General features: G+C 42.5%; 1 long non-coding RNA gene across 1 annotated transcript in view; it reads right to left on the minus strand.

Moving 5' to 3' along the window:
• Positions 1-1,003: 1,003 nt before the first annotated feature.
• Positions 1,004-20,341, minus strand: part of LOC121500056 — a 30,501-nt gene continuing 11,163 nt past the window's right edge. The window contains exons 2-3 of the long non-coding RNA XR_005990298.1: positions 10,765-10,899; positions 1,004-1,385 (exon numbers count right to left, since the gene is read on the minus strand). This is a non-coding gene — a long non-coding RNA (uncharacterized LOC121500056). The remainder of the gene's footprint in view (positions 1,386-10,764; positions 10,900-20,341) is intronic.

Below are 20,341 nucleotides of genomic sequence, written 5' to 3' on the forward strand. Positions count from 1 at the left end.
ATAATTTTTATAAATATACTCTTTTATGGATGATAAATTCCTATATACATTACCTAGAATTATTTTTGTTGCAAAATAATTTTTAAAAAACCCTCAAATGGTTTTTTAAACAAAGAGGGGTGAATTCGTTCATATAACAGAGATGTCCAGAACAGCAACTGGTTTGGGGAGAGGCCTTGAATAAAATCAACTAGAGCAGTAGAGGATGGGGCGATTTTGGCAGAGACCCAAGTGGGAAGATGTGGAGGGGAAGGATAGTCATGCAAAGAAAGGAGAAATGTGTAAAAATCCCAAGAGTGTAATAAGCCTGGTATGTTCAAGAGACCAAAGAAAGCCACAAGGACCAGCTGGGTAGGGAAAGAACTGGAGAGGTTGACAAGCGTCAACTCCCGTGAGACACGGAAGCCACACCAAGGAGCTCAATTATATGTTCTCTTTGATTCCCCCTGCTGTGGGAAGGATCTGATTTACACTTTTAAAGAGATCATCCTGGTCACTATTTTGAAAATGGGTTAGGGAGAAGGGAAGAGGTAAAGGCAGAAGACGGGAGGCCAATTGGGAGGTGCTGCCATCTTTAGGGAGATAAATGGTGGTGAATTGGTCTAGAGCTTTGTCAGAGGAGATACAGAAAAACAGTCAGGTATTTGGATATAATTCATTGAGATGAAGAAGTACTCAAGGGGGAAAATAAAGAATTCCGTTTTTCTCATGATAGACAAGACTGACTATTGGGTTTTTTTTAAGTGAAATATCAAGTAAGTGGTTGGACATATGAGTTTGGAGCTCAGCATGGGCATGTGATTTAGGAGTCACCAGTTTAGATGATATTTATAGTCAACAGCCAGAATGTATCAGAGAGCGCTGTAAAAATCTAGAAGAACAAAGCCAAAAACCTGATAGAAAAATCTGAAAGAAATCACTTTAGTTCATTTTTAAAAAATCATCAATAGTTTTTCAAACATATATAAAGATACTCAATTTCATGCAAATTAAAACCCCAAATGAAAATACACTGAGATATTGTGTATCAACCACTGATTGACAAAAACTCAAAAGCTTGAAAACCTACCCTGTTAATGAAGCTGTGAGAATAGGTACTTTCTTACATTGTTGTCAAAGGTACAAAAATGGAACAGATGCTATGGAAGGAACATCTGGTAATATTTAACAAAATTATGTATTAATATGGATTTACCTCTTGATCCAATAATCTGGGGAGGGGGGGTTGTTTTTTTTTTAAGATTTTATTTGTAAGTCATCTCTATATCCTATGTGGGGCTCAAACTCACAACCCTGAGATCAAGAGTCGCACGCTCCACTGACTGAGCCAGCCAGGCGCCCCAGATATAGTAATCTGTTTTATAGGAAGTTACCCTGTGGTACACCTGTAAAAAAGAAAGAAAGAAACAACAGGTTTATTAGTTGTGGCACCATCTTTAATAGCAAAATATTAAAAACAACCCAGATGCCACCTACATGAGAAAATTGTTGAGTTAAAGGTAGTACAGCTACATAATCAAGTACTATGTAGCCATAAAAGACAATGAAGAGTACTGTGTACTGTTATGAAATGAATGCCAAGGTACATTGTTAAGTGGAAAAAAAGCAGAGGTCAAAAGAGTATACTGTGTGCTACATTTTTTTAAAAGATTTATTTATTCATGAGAGACAAAGAGAGAGACAGAGGCAGAGGGAGAAGCAGGCTCCTTGCAGACAGCCCCATGTGGGACTCGATCCCAGACCCCGGGATCACACCCTGAGCCAAAGGCTCAACCACTGTGCCACCCAGGCATCCCCAGTGTGCTACATTTTATTTTAAAAATGGTGGAAGAAGGGATCCCTGGGTGGCGCAGCGGTTTGGCGCCTGCCTTTGGCCCAGGGCACGATCCTGGAGACCCGGGATCGAATCCCACGTCAGGCTCCCGGTGCATGGAGCCTGCTTCTCCCTCTGCCTGTGTCTCTGCCTCTCTCTCTCTCTCTCTCTCTCTGTGTGACTATCATAAAAAAAAAAAAAAAAAAAAAAAATGGTGGAAGAAGCCTATATATTCTGTATTTCCTAATTTTTATTACAGTTTATTGAAATATAATCCATATAATATGAAACTCACCATTTTATTATTTTATTTTATTTTATTTTATTTTATTTTATTTTATTTTATTTTATTTTATTTTATGAGAGAGAGCACACACAAGCAGGGAGTGGAGAGGGGCAGAGAGAAGAATCTGAAGCAGGCTCCATTCTCAGAGCAGAGCCCAATGTGGAGCTTGATCCCAAAACCCTGGGATCAACACCTGAGCCGAAATCAGGAGCTGGACACTTAACCAAACTGAGCCACGCAGGCACCCCAAAAGTCAGTTTTAAAGTATACACATCAGTGATGTGTAACATATTAAAGAAGATAGGCAACTGTCACCACAATCAATTTTAGAACATTTCATCATCGCCAGAAAAAAAACCCCATTCTCATTACAGTCACAATCGATTCTCCTCTTCCTCCAGCACCTGGCAACCACTTCTTTATTTTCCACATAGGTAGATTTTCCCCTTCCAGACGTTTCATACAAATGGAACCATAAATATGTTATCTTTTGTGTCTGGCTTCCTTCACTAAGCATAAATTTTCCAAGAGTCATTTGTGTTGTAGCAGGTGTTGATATTTTGTCTCCTTTTGTGGCCAAATAAGATTTTCTTGTACAGATATGCCACATTTCATTTATCCATTCATCAGTTGAGGAATATTTGGGTTATTTCCATGTAAGACTGTTGTGAATATTCACTGACAAGTTGTATGGGCACATGTTTTCATTTCACTTGGATCTAGAACCATGAGGATAATTACTGGGTCAGAGAGTAATTCTGGGGTTAGCACTTTGAGGAACTGCCAAACTGTTTTCCAAAGAGGTATACCATTTTACAATTCTAGGGTGTATGAGGGTTCCAAATTCCCCACACCTTTGCCAACATTTGTTATTTATTTTCCCTCTTTTTTTAAATCTTAGTCATCCTAGTATGTGTGAAGTGGTAGTGTATTGAGGCTTGCAATTGCATTTCCCCAATGTCTAATGATGTCAGACATCTTTCCACGTGCTTACTGCCATTTGCATATCTTCTTTGGAGAAATGTCTGTTCAGATGCTTTTTGTCCATTTTTAAATTAGGTTATTTTTCTCTATATTGTTGAGTCGTAAGAATCCTTTTTATATTCTGGATTCAGGTCCCTTACGATACACGTGATATATTGGAATCAAGAAGTGTGAGGGGCAGCCCGGGTGGCGATTTAGTGCCGCCTTCAGCCCAGGGTGTGATCCTGGAGACCCGGGATCAAGTCCCATGTCGGACTCCCTGCATGGGGCCTGCTTCTCCCTCTGCCTGTGTCTCTGCCTCTCTCTCTCTCTCTCTCTCTCTCTCTCTCTCCTCTGTGTGTGTGTGTCTCTCATGAATAAATAAAATCTTTTTTTTTTAAAGTGTGAGGCTTCCGGCTTTATTCTTCTTGGTTAAGATTGTTTTGACCACTCTGGATTCCTTGAATTCCTATATGAGTTTTAGGATCAGCTTGTCAATTTCTTCAAAGAAACCATCTGGGATATTAAAAGACATCATATTGAATCTTAGACCCTTCTGAGGAGAATTGCCACCTTAACCATATAATATCTTTCAATCCATGAATATGGTATGTTTTTCCATTTATTTGTCTTAAATTTGTTTCAACGATGTTTTACAGTTTTCAGAGCATACATTTTGCTCTTCTTTTGTTAAATTTATCCCTCGGGGGATCCCTGGGTGGTGCAGCGGTTGAGCGCCTGCCTTTGGCCTAGGGCGCGATCCTGGAGACCCGGGATCGAATCCCACATCGGGCTCCGGTGCATGGAGCCTGCTTCTCCCTCTGCCTGTGTCTCTGCCTCTCTCTCTCTCTCTGTGACTATCATAAATAAATAAAAATTAAAAAAAATTTATCCCTCGGCATTTCATTGTTTTTGAGCTATTGTACGTGGAATTGACTCTCTTTTTTTTTTAGATTTTATTTATTTACTCATGAGAGACACCCAGAGAGAGGCAAAGACATAGGCAGAGGGAGAAGCAGGCTCTATGCAGGAAGACGGATGTGGGACTCGATCCTGGTCACTCCCTGAGCCAAAGGCAGACACTCAACCATGGAGCCACACAGGCATCCCATGGAATTGACTCCTTAATTTCATTTGTAGATTTTTCATTGCTAGTGTATAGAAATACAACTGGGTTTTGTCTATTAGTCTTGTATCCTGCATCCTTGCTGAACTCATTTATTAGTTCCAATGGTTTTCTGGTGGATTTTCTTTTTCTTTCTTTCTTTTTTTTTTTTTTTTAGATTTTATTTATTTATTCATGAGAGAGAGAGAGAGAAGCAGAGACACAGGCAGAGGGAGAAGCAGACTCCATGCAGGGAGCCCGATGTGGGACTCGATCCCGGGACTCTGGGATCACACCCTGGGCGGAAGGCAGATACCCAACCACTGAGCCACCCAAGCATCCCATTTTTCTTAGGATTTTCTATATACAAGATCATGTCATCCAAGAATATAGTTGCGCTTTCTTTCCAATCTGGATGTATTTTGTTTCATTTTCTTGCCTAATTGCCCTGGATAGAAGTTCCAGTCTGATGGTGAATAGAAGTGATGAGACTGGACATCTTTGTATTACTCTTGATCTTTGAGGGAAAGCTTTCAATATTTTACAAAGTAGCACACCTACCATATACCACTAAACATAATGTCTTAGACATGTATCACTTAAGAAAGAACATGCAGTGTGAGCACTAAACACAATATCTCACACACATATATCACTGAACACAATAGCATAGACACTATATGCCACTTGCCTGGTGCATGTATCGCTAAACACAATAGCACACACACTATGTGTGATGAAACAGTGTTTCATACAGTAAAACATGGATCATGCACCACTAAACACAGCATCTCATGCATACATTACTAAATACAGCAGTCTATGCACCACACACCACTAAACTCAGAGTCTCATCCATATATCATTAAAATGTAGTTTTTCATAGATCTCTTTTATCAGGTTGAGGAAGTTCTTTGTATTCCTACTTTAACAGGCAAGTTGTTTTTTTTTTTTTTTTTCATGAGAGGGTGTTGGATTTCATCAAATGATCTCTCTATGTGTCTATTGAGATGATCCTGTGTTTTTTTTTTAATCTAATTGATATGGTGTATAATACTAATTGATTTTCAGGTGTTTAACCAGTCTTGCATTCCTCGAATAAATGCCACTTTTTATGTTTCGCTGAATTTGGTTTGCTAGTACTTTAATGAGGATTTTTGCATCTATATTCATAGGAAAATTTGGTCTGTAGTTTTCTTTGTTGTGATATCTTCTTTTTGGTTTGGTAGCAGCCTTATAGAATGAGTGGGGCAGTACCCTCACCTATCTATTTTTTCAAAGAGCTTGTGAAGTATCAGTGTTAATTCTTCTTGAAACATTTAATAGAATTTATTAGTGGAGCTATCTGGCCCTAAGTTTTTCTTTCCAGGTAGTTTTTTCTTATTAATAATTCAACCCCATTGTTTGTTATAGATCTATTCATATTTTCTATTTCTTCATGAGTCAGTTTCAGCAGTTTGTATCTTTCTAGAAATTTGTTCATTTCATCTAAATTATCTAATTATCTAATTTAAAATTATCTAAATTATCTAATTTATTGGCAAAAATTGTTCATAATATCATTTTATTATCCTAATATTTCCATAGGTTGGTAGTAATGTCCCCTGTTTATATTTTTTTAATGTATTTATTCATGAGAGACATAGAGAGAGAGGCAGAGACACAGGCAGAGGGAGAAGCAGGCTCCCTGCGGGGAGCCCAGTGCAGGACTTGATCCCAGGACCCTGGGATCCCAACCTGAGCCAAAGGCAGATGCTCAACCACTGAGCCACTCAGGTGCTCCCTTGTTTATATTTTTTAATCTCATTAAGGATTTGTCAATTTTGCTGATCTTTTCAAAGAACCAACTTTGGTTCTATTGATTTTCTCTATTGTTTTTCTATTCCCTGTTTCATTTATTTTCACTCTAATCTTCATTATTGTCTTCCTTCAAAGTGCTTTGGGTTTCATTCACTCCTATTTTTCTCATTTCCTAAGGTATAATTTTTGGTTATTGGCTTGAAATCTCTCTCTCTTTTTTTAATACAGGCATCTAGAGCTATATATCCCTCTAATCACTCCCGTATCTGTAGTCCATAAATTTTGATATGTTGTATTTTCATCTTAACTCATTTCAAAGTAATTTCTAACATCCCTTGTGATTTCTTTTTTTGACCCATTAGTTATTTAGAAATGTATTGATTTCTGAATTTCTGATTTTTGTGAATTTCCCAAATATCCTTATGCTAATGATGTCTAGTTTCATTCCATTGTGTCAGAGAACATACTATATGCAATTTCAATTCTTTCAAATTTACTGAGGATTATTTTATAGCCTAACACAATGTTATGGCCTAGAAAATGTTCTATGTAAACTTGAAAAGAATGTGCTTTTGTTGGGTGCTATTACATCTAATTGGTGTATGATGTTCAAGTCATATATTTCCTTGTTGATCTTTGTAGATGCTCTATAGATTACTGAAAATAGGGTATTGAAGCCAACTATTATTGTTCAATTGTCTATATCTTCCTTCAATTCTGTCCATTTTTGTTTCATTGGGTCTCTTTTATTAGGTACATATATATTTGTAATTAAAATGCAATTAACCTTGGGCAGCCCCGGTGGCCCAGCAGTTTGGTGCCGCCTTCAGCCGGGGCGTGATCCTGGAGACCCAGGATCAAGTCCCACGTCAGGCTCCCTGCATGCAGCCTGCTTCTCTCCCTCTCCCTCTGCCTGTGTCTCTGCCTCTCTCTCTCTCTCTCTCTGTCTCTTATGAATAAATAAATAAAACATTTTTTAATGTCATTAGGGGATCCCTGGGTGGCTCGGCGGTTTAGCACCTGCCTTTGGCCCAGGGCATGAGCCTGGAGTCCCTGGATCGAGTCCCACGTCGGGCTCCCCACATGGAGACTGCTTCTCCCTCCTCCTGTGTCTCTGCCTCTCTCTCTCTCTCTCTGTCTCTCTCTCTCTATGTCTATCATGAATAGAAAAAAAATTAAAAATGTAATTAACCTTTTTATTATTATAAAATGCCCTTCTTTGTTGCTAGTGGCAATTTTTGTTTTAAGGTGTATTTTATACAGTATTAACACAGTCTTCCTACTTCTCATTTGAATACTATTTGTATGGACTATCTTTTCCACTCTTTGAATTTAAATGGCTCTTAAAACAGCATGCAGTTCACGATTTTTTCTTTTATCCATTGCCAATCTTGGTCTTTTGGTTGGACTGTTTCATATATTTACATTTAATTAATTGCTCATAAAATGGAAGAGGAAATTAATACTTCTATAAACACAGCTTTATAATTATTTATTCAGCTAGGATTTAAAAATTACAAACAAAAAATAAATATTTGCTGTCTTATACTTACGTAGTTACCTTTATTGGTATTCTTTATTTCTGTGTGGATTTGAGTTGCTGTCTAATGTCTTTGCATTTCAGCCTGAAGGATTCCTTTTAGTATTGTCTACAGGGAAGATATGCCAGCAACAAATGTTTTAGTTTTTGTTTATCTGAGAGTGTCTTAATTTCTCCTTCATTTTTGTGGGATTATTTTGCTGGATATGGAATTTTAACAATTTTTAAAAAAAGATTTATGTATTTATTTATTTATTCATCGGGAGCCCAACGCAGGAGCAGGACTCGATCCTGAGACTCCAGGATCCCACCCCGGGCCAAAGGCAGGCACTAAACCGCTGAGCCACCCAGGGATCCCCTTTAATGATCTTTTTGCTTCGGCACTTTGAATATGTCATCCCACTGCTTTCTGGTCTCCAGTTTCTGATGAGAAGTCAGCTGTTAACATTTTTGAGGATTTCTGGTATGTGATTTTTCTCCTGCTGCTTTTGAGATTCTTTGGCTTTTGTTTTCATAAGTTTAACTGATGCAGCTAGATATACATCATTTGAGTTTACCATACTTGGAATTAGTTGAGCATCCTGAATGTACAAATTAATGTATTTCATCAAATTTGGGAATTATCTGGCATTATTTCTTTAAATGTTCTTCTCTCTCCTTTCCTTCTGGAATTCCCATTATTCTGTGAAGTTGGCCTTACTGGTGTTCGGCTAATAATTGGACAGAGATTTCCTTAAATTTCTTGAAGCAGGGATCCCTGGGTGGCTCAGAGGTTTAGTGCCTGCCTTTGGCGCAGGGCGCGATCCTGGAGTCTCGGGATCGAGTCCCACGTCGGGCTCCCGGTATGGAGCCTGCTTCTCCCTCCTCCTGTGTCTCTGCCTCTCTCTCTCTCTCTCTCTCTCTCTCTTTGTCTATCATAAATAAATAAATAACTCTTTAAAAAAATTTTCTTGAAGCAATAAGATTCCCAGCCTTTGACATGAGGTTATGTGTGTGTGTTTGGTCATAACTTCAATGCTACAACAGGTAGTTTATGACTCTGCTTTGCCCTTAGTTTCATGCTTGTACAAAGTCTCAAGGTCAGTCAGAAGTGAGAGATTGGTGGGGTACCTGGGTGGCTCAGCAGTTGAGCGTCTGCCTTTGGCTCAGGGTGTGATCCCAGGGTCCTGGGATGGAGTCCCACATCGGGCTCCCCGCAGGGAGCCTGCTTCTCCCTCTGCCTGGTCTCTGCCTCTCTGTGTGTCTCTCATGAATAAATAAATAAATAAAATCTTAAAAAAAAAAAAAAAAAGAAGTGAGAGATTGGGGCCTTTTGGGTGTTTCTTAGACATGTTCACAGCCCTGTACACGCAGGTGTCCTCTGGAGTTCCAAGAATGAGTCAGAGAATATCAGAGCCCTCTGTGGACATCTCGTTCCCCAGCTTTGCCTTTCAAGTTCTTTGGTCGGCTTCTGGTTAGCTCCAACTGGTATTGCTACTTCTTGCAGCTATGATGTTGAACCATCACAACTGGTTTTTTTTCTTTCAACGAATGCCCCGGGGATAGCCTGTTTGCTTAGAATAAGCTCTGAGTCAGTTCAAATAAAAACAAGCCCTAAGACTGGAGATTTTTAAGGAGCTACCAGACAGATCACATGGTGACAGTTTTCTGTGTTGAGGATTTGGGGGCAAGTTCAACCCTATTCTAGCCCCTCTAATGGCTTATAGCCTGGTGGCTTTCATAGCTACTATAGTTTCAAGTCTACTATAAAGATAAAGAGAGGAGGGGTGAGAAGACAGTAAGCTAAAAATGCCAGAAATCCTTCGTTCTTACCTAGTTTCAGTCATTTTTCTACAATAAATCCTTTTAGCAAGACTGGTGAATTTCTAGAGTTCTAAAACAGTTGATTTTGACCATTTATTTGCCAGTGCTTTTGATGCTTTTACAGAGGAACAGATTTTCAGAGACCTTTACTCTGTCTATGGAAGTGCTTCTACCTGTATTCATTTTCCCACAAAAGAAATCAGGATAAACCAATCTAATAAAAATCGCAACACAGAGAGCAATTCTTAAACTATCTTGGGTAGATTATAGGGTAGAGTAAGTACACAAATATGTTGATTTTGTTGGGAACTAGGATTCTCACTGCAAAGAAAGGAAGGTACAAATACAGGAGGACAAAGATGTAGCAGTATTGGATGAAGTTGGGTTGGTCATATTAATAGTAGCATATGATCTCTAAAAATGCATATATTTTTTAAGAGTTCATGATTTTTGCTCTGTTCATCAGAAGGGCTTAGAAGCGATGATACACAGCAAACACAACTGGCACTCAGTTTATCTGAAATTCAATGCCCCATTAGAAAAAAAAAAAGGAATATTTGGAGACATGATTGATCCTGGGCACAGAGGCAGGGAAAATAGAAGGTGAGCCTGAAACACATTTTGTGCCAAAAAGCAAAGAGGAGAAGACAAAGACTTGCAATGACATGGATGGGACTAGAGAGTATGATGCTGAATGAAGTAAGCCAGAGAAAGACAAATACCATATGATCTCACTCATATGTGGAATTTAAGAAACAAAACAAATGAATAAAGAAAATAGAGACAAACCAAGAAAGAGGCTCTTCACCATAGAGAAAAAACTGATGGTCACCAGAGAGAAGGCTGGTGAGAGGATGGGGGAGACAGGTGATGGGATTGCACTTGTCCTGATGAGCACCAGGTGACGTAGGAAAGTGTTGAATCACTATATTGTACACCTGAAACTAATACCACACTGCATGTTAACTACAGTGGAATTAAAATAAAAAATAAGAGAGACGCCTGGATGGGTCAGTGGTTGAGCATCTGCCTTCAGCTCAGGGAGTGACCCCAGGGTCCTGGGATCGAGTCCCACATCGGGCTCCCCTCAGGGAGCCTGCTTCTCCCTCTGCCTGTGTCTCTACCTTTCTCTGTGTGTCTCTCATGAATAAATACATAAATTTAAAAATAAATAAATAAAAATCTGATGAAAGTAATAGACACCTTCTTGAGAAAATACACATACACACATGTCATTTTAAGGGGTTCATGGATGCCTGAAATCCATTCATGCACCAAGTGTAGAGTGTCTAACTTACAGTCCAGATTGGAAAAATAAAGTTACGAAGTTAATTCAAATCATTTTGTAGATACAAATATGCTAGAAATCATTCATAGCAGCCAATTAAAAGAATAACGATTTGTTTCTTGTTTTAGCAGTCTGTGGCAAGGTTGGGATTGAAAGCCAAACAAACCTTGGATTCTAAAGCAGAGCAGCCACTACATGTTGGCAGCTTCTATCCAATTGATCTGATCAGAAAATCTTGGGCAAATCGTGAATTCTTCAGGCTAACTGCCGTTTCTTCATCCACTTCAACAACTTCACCTTCCTGGATGGTAGCAGGGAAAAAAAACACATATTAAGAAAAGCCACTTTAATCTCAATAAAGAAAAACATGCAAAGACTTTTCTAAGGAGTGACATTTCTGGAGAAAAGACTATGCCTTCTGATATGATATTCTCTTTTCTTTTTCTAAAAGATTTTATTTATTTATTCATGACAAACACACACACACACAGAGAGAGGCAGAGACACAGGCAGAGGGAGAAGCAGGCTCCATGCAGGAAACTTGATGTGGGACTCGATCCTAGGTCTCCAGGATCACACTCCGGGCAGAAGGCCGCACTAAACCGCTGAGCCACCGGGCTGCCTGATATTTCTCTCTCTCTCTCTCTCTCTCTCTCTCTTTTTTTTTTTTTTTTTGTCTTTAAGATTTTATTTACTTATAATCAGTTTTCTTCGGTGGCAAAGCAAAAAAAAAAAAAGTCATACACAGGAGTGCCTGGGTGGCTCAGTTGGTTAAATGGCTAACTCTTAATTTTGGCCCAGGTCATGATCACCAGGTTGTGAGTTCAAGCCCCATATTGGGGTTCCAAACTAGGTATGGAACCTACTAAGAAAAAAATAATAATAACACCACACATTATACTATATATATATATATATATATATATACACACACACACACACACACACACACACACACACCCCATACACACATATATGAAATTTGTGATAAAAGTGAGAAAGTATTTGCCAATTAATAATTATGGGTTAATTTTGTGTCTGGAATGGGGATAGATGGAAAGAGAGGGTTTTTTCTCTGCATTTGGCTCATTTCAACTAATTTATGTTAGTAATAATATTAATAATGATGATAAAAGTGATAGGTCACATTTAAGGGGAGTCTACCATGTGCCAGCTCCTAAAAACCAACAAAAAATTTTTTTGAAAGAAAGAAAGCTAAAAGATTAACGGAAATGTCACAAGGAAGCAGGAGGCAGCTTGCAGTGACTCGCGCTGGCCAACCAATGGCACCGTGGGCACCAAAATAAGCAATGATGGGGGCACCTGGCTGGCTCAGTTGGTGGAACATGGAAGTCTTGGTCTCAGGGTTGTGGGTTCAAGCCCCACGTTGGCTATAGAGATTACTTGTAAATAAAATCTTAAAAAAAAATAAAACACTGAAAAAAGGTGAACCTGGATCTAAATCATAAGTAAACAATTAGGTACATGTAAACGGGGGTTTCTCCACCTTGGCACTGCTGATGTTTTGGGCTGGGTAATCCTTTGTTGTGGGGATGCTTCTGTGGACTGCAGGATGTTCAGAAGCCCATCTGGCCTCTCCGCATCACATGCCCAAGGTATGTGGCTATAGACTGTATACTGTGTCCCCCCAAAATCCTTATGTGGCTATCCTAATCCCCAAACTGATGGCATCAGGAGGTGGGGGCATTTGGAGGTTATTAGGTCATGGGTGCAGTCCTCATAAATGGGAATTTTGTCCTTTATAAAAGGGGCCCTACACAGCTCTCTTCATCTGAGTAACTATAGCAAAACGACAGGTGTCTATGCACCATGGAGCAAGCCCTTCACAGACACTGAGCACCTGCCAGCCGCAGCCCGGAAGTCCCAGCCTCCAGGACCGTGAGAAACAAATATCTGATCTTATGAGCCATGCAGCCCATGTTATTTTCCTGTCTCAATCCCAAAGAATTAACACTGCGCTCCATCAGCAGTAACATTACCAAATTTTCCCCTAGGGGGCCAAATTACACAAACTGAGAAATGCATTCTACAAGCCAGAGTGGGCTCTTCCAAAAAGTCAACGTTGCGTGAGCGGGGCGGGGAAACAAAAGCAGGGGAGGAGTTTTCTGTTTTACAGCAAGGGAGACTAGAGATACCAAGGGCCAACTGTAGTTGATAAATCTTGATTGGATCTTGGATTTAAAAAAAAAAAAACTTGGGGTGCCTGGGTGCCTCAGTCAATTAAGGGTCTGGCTCTTGACTTTGGCTCAGATCATGATCTCAGGGTCTTGGGATCGTGCCCTGTAGCCTCTTCACTCAGTAAGGAGTCAGTCTGAGATTCTCCTTCTCCCTCTGCCCCTCCCCACTCTCTCTCTCTCTCTCTCTCTCTCTCAAATAAATAAATAAAACCTTTGAAAAAACTAAAAGAAAAACTTCTATAAAAGTCAGATGGTGAAGATTTGGGGAAATTTGAATATGCACTATATATATTAGTGATACTAAGTGATTATTCACTTTTTTAGATGTAATAATAGTATTGTTGTCACTCAGGAAAACCTTTATTCTGATCTTGGGACATACATGCTAAACTACTTAAGGGAGCAGGATCATGTTCATTGAAACTTGCTTCCAAATGGCTGGGCAAAAAGTAAAGTGTGTGGGGCAGGAGGACAGGTGAGGAAGAGAGAGACAGAGAGAGGGAGAGAGAAAGTCCAAATGTTGGTAAAATGCTGATGAGCTTCGTGGAAGCCCATAGGGGTGTTCATAGTTAGTATTCACCCAACTTCTTGGTAAGCTTGAAACTTTTCAAAATAAGTCAAGGAAATACAATCAAAATATATAATATATGATAAAAATCATAGAGAAAAAAGCATTAGACAAGGAGGCTGGAAATCACTGAGGGAGAGGAGGTCGTAGAGGAGAGAAGACCCCAGGGAAGCGAAGTAGGTTGAGAAAAGTCAGGGAGTGTGAATCCCGGAACCTCCAGAAGAAGTTGTTTCAACAATACAAAGGGCTGCCGGGCAGCTCAGTAAGATGCCAACAGAAAATGCAACAAACATTGGCTTTGGCAAGACAGAGGTCTACGGTGACCTTGACGAAATGGGGGAGGACGGGAGCCCGATTGATGTGGTTTGTGGGAAGGACAGCATTGAGCAAGGGGAGCACACAAATAGATGGTCCTAAAGAGGAGCTTTGTGTGGGGATGGGAACAGAAACGTGAGGCAAGAGCCAGAAGGGGAATGGCTAGGAGCATGTTCTTGCCCTGCTTGTGATTCTGGAGGGGAGTGATGGGAGGATGGGTATCCGTGGTTGAGGGAAGGACTGAGTAGCCTGGGGGGTGGGGTGGGGGGGGACAGGGTGTGGACGTCACCCCCGAGGGGCTGAGGGGCGGCGGCATCCTCAGAGCAAGTGGAAGGGTGGCCTGGGTGGAATGAGGGGCTAGACTCCTCTGGATGCACCTGTCTTCTCCAGGGATCACCACCCAAGGCACCATGGGCTGAGGAGGAGCTGCTGGAGGTCTAAGGAGGAGAGAGAGGTGAAGTCGAAGCTCAGCAGGTAGCAACCTGAGTTTGGAGGAAGGCGCTGGATAGTCCGGCCATGTTGCCAGCTCAGTTGTGGACAATGAGTGGGTTCCATCAAAGTGCGAGATCATTTCCTCCTACAACAAGCTACCGTTTGGGCTCAGGTGCAGAGTGAGAGGATAGCTGGGGTCTGCCAGGGGTGTCAGATTTCTTTCATCTTTATTGACAGCCCAGGATCCAAACCTCTTTCCTCTATTTCCTATGTGTGGATCCCCTTCCCCATTATAACAGTCTCCCTGAAGAGCACGGCCCTCCTCCCACCAGACAAGCTCCCACCGCCAGATACTTGCTTCGCAGTGTCCCATGCAGATGGGAAGGAGCGCGTGACCCAGGGCAGCCAATCAAATGCACTGATTCAAGTTTGGGGTCAGGAGCCCAAGAAGACACAGAGTTGGGGGCTGCAGAATGGTGTCAGCGGTGGCAACCAGGCCAGTGGTCGCCTCCCGTGAGCAGTGAACCATGTCTCTGCAGCCTTTACCCTCCTGCCCCCCAGATGGTAGCAGAGACCTCTTCTCCAAGGTGGGTTCTATGCCAGACCTTTGCTTGTGGTTCTCACCCCATAACCTCCAAGCTGGTTCTCCAGCTCTCCCAGAAACTCTGTGAGCCAACCAGCGTCTACGCAGTGCAGATGGCTACATTTATACAATGATATGTCTGTGATAATAAAACCGCGAGGTTCACCGACAGATTGAGCGAGCAAGTTCAATTTCCTATAACTAGTGTGTTTTGCGGCCTAAATGAACAAACACGCCTGCCGTGGTAATGATGTTTTACACGTTTTATGGGTATCTGAAGCCTTGTGGTGAAAGCTTACATTCCTGTGAGATTAGCCAGGAACAAAAAAACCTCTTGTACTCTAACAGATGGCTATCTCACAGAACCTCTTCGGTTCCTTCTCCAAGAATGCCTGTAAACACACTGAGAGAAATTGCCGTCGTGATGACAAGGAAGCAGGCATGTATTGTCTAATCATAAATTAGATCTCCGCTGAACACCTGGCTGGTCTCCAAAACCCCTAACTCCTTCTTCCTTCTCTAAGATGACAATAGCCGGAACAACTCTCACGTCCTTACACAATTCTGGTAAGAATGTGTTTCCTTTATAGCCTTCTCATCAAATACCCTTGTGACCAATAGTTTCTTTTGATTCGATTTTTAAAAAAGATTTTATTTATGTATTCATGAGAGACAAAGGCAGAGGAAGAAGCAGGCTCCCTGTGGAGAGCCCAATGCGGGACTCGATCCCAGACCCCAGGATCACACCCTGAGCCAAAGGCAGATGCTCAACCAGTGAGCCACCCAGGCGTCCCTTTCTTTTGATTTTAAAGGAAGCTGATTACTGAATATAAGCTGAATCTTATAATTTTGGGTCAACGTTACTAGCAATTGTCCCTTCTTTGCCATCTCTTCCCCCCTTCTTTCTTTCCTTCCTTATTGTCTCTTTACATTGGCTAGAACCTTCTGATCATCATTAAGTAGCAGGAGCAAGGGGCACCTGGGAGCTCAGTAGTTTGAGCATCTGACTCTCGATTTCGGCTCAGGTCATGATCTCAGGGTTATAAATAAATAAATAAATAAATAAATAAATAAATAAATAAATAAATAAAATCTTCAAAGAAGAAGTGAGGCAAATGAAGAATGCCAGCCTCCCAAGAATTTGAAGATTGAGTCTGGGTCTGAAGCCCCACAGGTAATTCTTGAGAGCCAAGTCGGTGCTGGAGTTTTGATGGTAGCTAATCTAAAGCCTGTCTAGGGTATTCCACAGCTATTGAACTTCATGAGTTCCATTTTTGTAGTAATCTTTGAGGGTAGTAATGATATTTTTCTGTTTGTATAATGTCAATCATTTGGTCAATGAAGATGGACCTTAGATTAAATTCAACAACATAAGTTTTAGTTAAGAAAAAATGTTTTAACTGAGTTTTAAAAAACTTCAACTTAAAAATTGAAGCTTTGTAAAATAACTTTTTCTCACTTATACAAAAATTATAGTTAGCAGGGTGAGGGCAGAGAAGAGCATTCCAAATGGAGAAACTGGAGAGCCAAGAGGAGTAAGTGCCAGGTTTTTCTCTGGACTGGTTTTCTTCCAAAGGGCATTTCTGTCCAGGGTAATGTGACTGTGCTTGCTGGGCTCCAAGTAACCCACTTTATAGGTACAGGGCAGAGGACCAGAAGGAAACTAAGTGTGAACCTTAGATCTGCCCTCGCTTGTTGGGTTACTTTGCTAAGTCACCAAGCGCCAGGAATGTTTCTTGTCATGGATCAGTCCATCCATCCATCATCCACCCATCCTTCATCCACCTGTCCTTCATCCACTCATCCTTCATCCATCCATCCATCCATCCATCCATCATTCATCCATCATCCATCATCCATCCATCCTTCTCTCCATCCATCCATTCTTTTCTCCTTCTATCCATCCATCCATCCATTCATCACCCACCCATCCCTCTATCCCTCCATCCATTAATCCATCCATCATCCATCCAATATTTAAAGAGTGATTACTACCTACATACACTATTTTAGATACTGGGAATACCCGCATAAAGAGACAATGTTCCTGCTTACTATGTAGTGGAGAAATGTAATATGTAAGCAAATAAATAAATAAAAAGGCAATTTCACACTGTGATTAGTTCTATTTAACAAACCACGGTAGGGCGGGAACATGTGGCATGGTGAGGACATGGATGCAGTTGAGGATGCTCCTAGTTGAGGTGGTGGGGTAAAACTTCTCAGAGGAGGTGATGTGGGAACTCAGAATGTGTCTCTGGGCTAATGAGAAGGAATCAGCCAGGTGAAAGGCGAAGGACAGTGTTGGGGGGACCAGAAAACCCTGAAAAGAAGAAAGGCACAGCATGGTACAGGCCAGAAGGAGGGCCAGTGCGTTGGAGCTTCAATGAAGGTGTGGGGAAGCTGTAGGGCATGGCGTAGGGGAGCTTGGGGGCATGTTTTCCAGTGGACTTTCTCCTTGGCTTTCCTGGAACTTGTCCAGTTTACACGACTGTGCGAGCCCTTTATTTTTATTTATTTATTTTTTGTAAAGATTGATTGATTGATTGATTGATTGATTCAGAGAGAGCGAAGAGAGAGGCAGAGACACAGGCAGAGGGAGAAGCAGGCCCCATGCAGGAAGCCCGATGTGGGACTCGATCCCGGGTCTCCAGGATCAAACCCCGGGCTGCAGGCGGCGCTAAACCGCTGCGCCACCGGGGCTGCCCTGTGTGAGCCCTTTAAAATGGATCCTGCCTCTTTTCTTTTCAACGGTATTTGGGTTCAGACAGCAAATTATACAGTTGCTTCCCTTTAGGGCCACAGCAAGGGCTTTGAGTATTTCCTCAGTGCAGGGAGATGCCATTGAAGGTTTTAGGCAGGAGAATCGAGGACCTCATATGGGTGCTTCCTGTAGCTACAGCAGAGTTTTCTCCACGTCTGAAATAAGACATAGCTGCTCCCATGGGTCTGGCCTCTATTTCCAGGGATCTGCAAGATGATCCACATGGGTGTGATTTTGTATTAAATCTAAAATGGTTGAGGGGCACCTAGGGGGCTCAGTAGGCTAAGCAATCTGCTCTTGATTTCAGCTCAGGTCATGATCTCAGGGTAATGGGATCAAGCCCATTACCTGTCAGGCCCTGCAATCAATGTGGAGTCTGCTTGAGATTCTCTCTCTCTCTCCCTCTGCCCCTCCCCCCCTGCTTGCTCGCTCTCTCTCTTTCAAAATAAAAATAAATAAATAAAATCTTTAAACCTACAATGGTTGAACCATGCCCCGCGTGGCTGATGTATGTTCCACGGATTGGGGCTAGCGTGCGGGTGCAGAGGTCAGATCATAGCCAGTAGGGCTGGTGTACCAGGTGTCCTTCCAGAAGAGGGTGGAGGCCCACCTGCAGGAGCGGGGGCACGGGGCGGGGGGGGGGGGGCTGCAAAGCGGCTGCCTTGATCTTTGCCCCCAGTATATTGTGATGTACTGCAGCTACACTGGGCCCAAGTTATATGGGTTTTCTGTTTATAGCATCTAGTATAGAGCCCGGAGCACGCGCTGGAAACCTATATCGTCTGAAAACATTTGAGTGGGGAGTATCTGTTTCCTGTCTCCACCATGAGGAGGATAATCATGTGGCCTGGGGACTGCCGGGCAGATCAAATCCCACCTCATCCATGTCCCAGACAGTCCCTTATGAGTGTCCCGCCTAGGGGGCCTCCTTGCTGGCCTCCCACCCCCAGCTCCCTAAAATCCTGTTTACTCTCCATTCCACAGCTGACAGAGTCTAACGTCGTGACCCCGTATGTTTACACATCATCAGACGATCTCCATAGTAAGTCTTGTCACCACCTGTCACCAACCTCACGGTATTACTGACCATGCTCCCTGTGCTCCACACTGCATCCCCGTGACTTGTGTATTTTCTAACTAGCAGTTTGCACCTCTTGATTCGCTCTACCTCCGAACAGGTGGAGACATGGCAGGAAAAAAGGGATAAAACAATATTTTGAATACACTGTGAGGGAGCAGGGGTGGCAGGCAGGGAGTGAAGGCGAGATGGTTGGCCAGGAGGCGTGGGTGAGGGCCCACAGTTACAGGGAGGAGGGTGAGACTATGGAAATGCATGGAATTCTCCCCTTTTTGATACCTGTGTCTGGCTGTAGGTAGTCCATTGGTCGTTTAGGGCCTATGGCTACTTTGAGGTGGGTCACCTAATGTGCATGACCGACGGGTGGCCATGGGGTCACTGTGGGCGCTTTCTGCATTTCACCCGCAAGCCTGTTGGCAGATAAGTGGCCTCCAGGTCCCCTGCCTTCTGGCCCCCACCAGTTGGTCCTCTGGGGCTGTGAGTCTGTGTTGTGTTTTGTTTTGTTTGTTCATGTGGCCACGCCCCCCAGCCAGGTGTACAAGGACATCAGGACGAGGATGCTGCCACCACACAGAGCCCAGCCTCACCTCAGTGTCCAATATCCAAACCCCTCCAGTCCCCAAAGGCCAGCCAAGCCTACGGGTCCCACCCTGCCAACCTCTCCTGGGTCTTCCTGGCCCCGGGGACTTGCACCTGGGTGGGAATCCACCCAGCAAACCTTCCCTGCCGCCTCCCGTCCCAGATCTGGGCTGAAGACCCCTGAGGGCCCTTGTCAAGGTATTTGTAGTTTCTGGGCAGACGTTCTGCTCTCCACGCCTTGAAAGCAGGATGTGGGTCTAAAACCAGAGCCTTGATGGCAAGTGATGCAGAGCATTTTCTCATGTGCATGTTGGCCACCATGTCTGTCTTCCTCTGTGAGATTTCTGTTCATGTCTTTTGCCCATTTCATGATTGGATTGTTTGTTTCTTTGGTGTTCAGTTTAATAAGTTCTTTATAGATCTTGGAAACTAGCCCTTTATCTGATACGTCATTTGCAAATATCTTCTCCCATTCTATAGGTTGTCTTTTAGTTTTGTTGACTGTATCCTTTGCTGTGCAAAAGCTTCTTATCTTGATGAAGTCCCAATGAGATACCACCTCACAGCAGTGAGAATGGGGAAAATTAACAAGGCAGGAAACCACAAATGTGGGAGAGGATGTGGAAAAAAGGGAACCCTCCTGCACTGTGGGTGGGAACGTGAACTGGTGCAGCCACTCTGGAAAACTGTGTGGAGGTTCCTCAAAGAGTTAAAAATAGACCTGCCCTACGACCCAGCAATAGCACTGTTGGGGATTTACCCCAAAGATACAAATGCAATGAAACGCCGGGACACCTGCACCCCGATGTTTCTAGCAGCAATGTCCACAATAGCCAAACTGTGGAAGGAGCCTCGGTGTCCATCGAAAGATGAATGGATAAAGAAGATGTGGTTTATGTATACAATGGAATATTCCTCAGCCATTAGAAATGACAAATACCCACCATTTGCTTCAACGTGGATGGAACTGGAGGGTATTATGCTGAGTGAAATAAGTCAATCGGAGAAGGACAAATATTATATGTTCTCATTCATTTGGGGAATATAAATAATAGTGAAAGGGAATAGAAGGGAAGGGAGAAGAAGTGTGTGGGAAATATCAGAAAGGGAGACAGAACATAAAGACTCCTAACTCTGGGAAACGAACTACGGGTGGTGGAAGGGGAGGAGGGCGGGGGGTGGGGGTGAATGGGTGACGGGCACTGAGGGGGGCACTTGATGGGATG

The sequence above is a fragment of the Vulpes lagopus genome, chromosome 10, assembly GCF_018345385.1.
Source record: "Vulpes lagopus strain Blue_001 chromosome 10, ASM1834538v1, whole genome shotgun sequence".
Lineage (NCBI taxonomy): Eukaryota > Metazoa > Chordata > Mammalia > Carnivora > Canidae > Vulpes > Vulpes lagopus.